This window comes from Galeopterus variegatus, unplaced genomic scaffold (assembly GCF_000696425.1).
Source record: "Galeopterus variegatus unplaced genomic scaffold, G_variegatus-3.0.2 Scaffold1148, whole genome shotgun sequence".
Lineage (NCBI taxonomy): Eukaryota > Metazoa > Chordata > Mammalia > Dermoptera > Cynocephalidae > Galeopterus > Galeopterus variegatus.
This window is the reverse complement of record NW_007727259.1, coordinates 391,381-392,599: the sequence shown is the minus strand read 5'-3', so window position 1 is coordinate 392,599 and position 1,219 is coordinate 391,381. Positions and strand designations below refer to the sequence as shown.

General features: G+C 37.9%; 1 protein-coding gene across 5 annotated transcripts in view; it reads right to left on the bottom strand.

The window, feature by feature from the left end:
• The window catches only part of POGZ (pogo transposable element with ZNF domain), a 40,555-nt gene that overhangs the window by 27,825 nt on the left and 11,511 nt on the right, over positions 1 to 1,219 (bottom strand). The gene's annotated exons all lie outside the window — the stretch shown is intronic.

The window sequence follows — 1,219 nt, the reverse complement described above, 5'->3', positions numbered from 1 at the left end:
GAAGTTGATAAAAGAAATTAGATAACCTAAAAATATTAAATTGAGGAAGAGTCCTATTGACTCCTCCCAAAACAGCTTACCATACTGTATTCTTAGAACAAAAAAGGCAATCAGTAGCCTGACTTTGGTACTGGAGGAGAAAGAGAGTGAGGCAGTATGGGTGTATATAAGTCAAATGACAGACTTGGTCCTGAAAAAAGGGATCCTCCTTTCTCAGAATACTAAAGGAGTATTCTATTCTCTTATATAAATTCAAATAGAAGACAGACTATGCCATTCTACCAGGATGCCCCAAAGGAGAATGCCTCCTGGCTTAACTGTACACAATTCCACTGAGAAATATTTAATAAATACCAGACCATGATAGGGTAAGCTGATCAAACCGAAGGCCAAAAAACCCTGTGGGGTTTGAGGACAAAACCAAAAAACCTTAGGAAGACAAACTACACAGGTACCCTTACAAATAACTGAATCAATTTTTTTTTTCCCTTTGGCCAGAAGTGTACTAAACTTACACACACTAAATAAATCATGGAAAATTACAAGATTTAAAAAAATTATCCTTCTCAGATTCTTAAAAAAAAAACAACTATCTAATCATTGGTAGTATTTATCCACAAAGTGTATGTCATTCATTTAAATTACATCTAAAATCTATGCCATAAAATTAAACCAAAATAAAGTTTATAATCCCACCATGTAGATGAGCAGAGGTACAAGAAATACGGAATTTGGGAGTGTGCATGCATTAATTAATTCCTTCAGGATAACAAACTTAATACCTGACTAAAACACCAATTACAGAAAAACGACTAGATAAGTCCTGTTTACTACTTTATAAAGGGTGGTGAAAAGCTTAACAGAAAAATAAATAAAACCACCACTCTGGCCAAAGGATAGAAACAGTTTTTTCAAAAAATTGGGCTTAAATCATTAATATTTTACTATTTTCTTTAAATACAATTTTTTTTTTTTTACTGACCGGCAACGGGATCGCAACCCTCGGTGTCGCGCCCGCACCGCGCTCAACCAGTGAGCGGGAACCGGTCTGTATGTGGGATCCGAACCCTTGGGCGGGAGCGCCGCCGCGCTCCCAAGCGGCACACTCTCCAGTGCGCCACCGGGCCGGCCCTAAATACAATTTTTAAATGACCTAGAATATTTTGAAACAATAAAAACAAATGTTCTGGGCCGGCCCAGTGGCGCACTGGATAAGTGC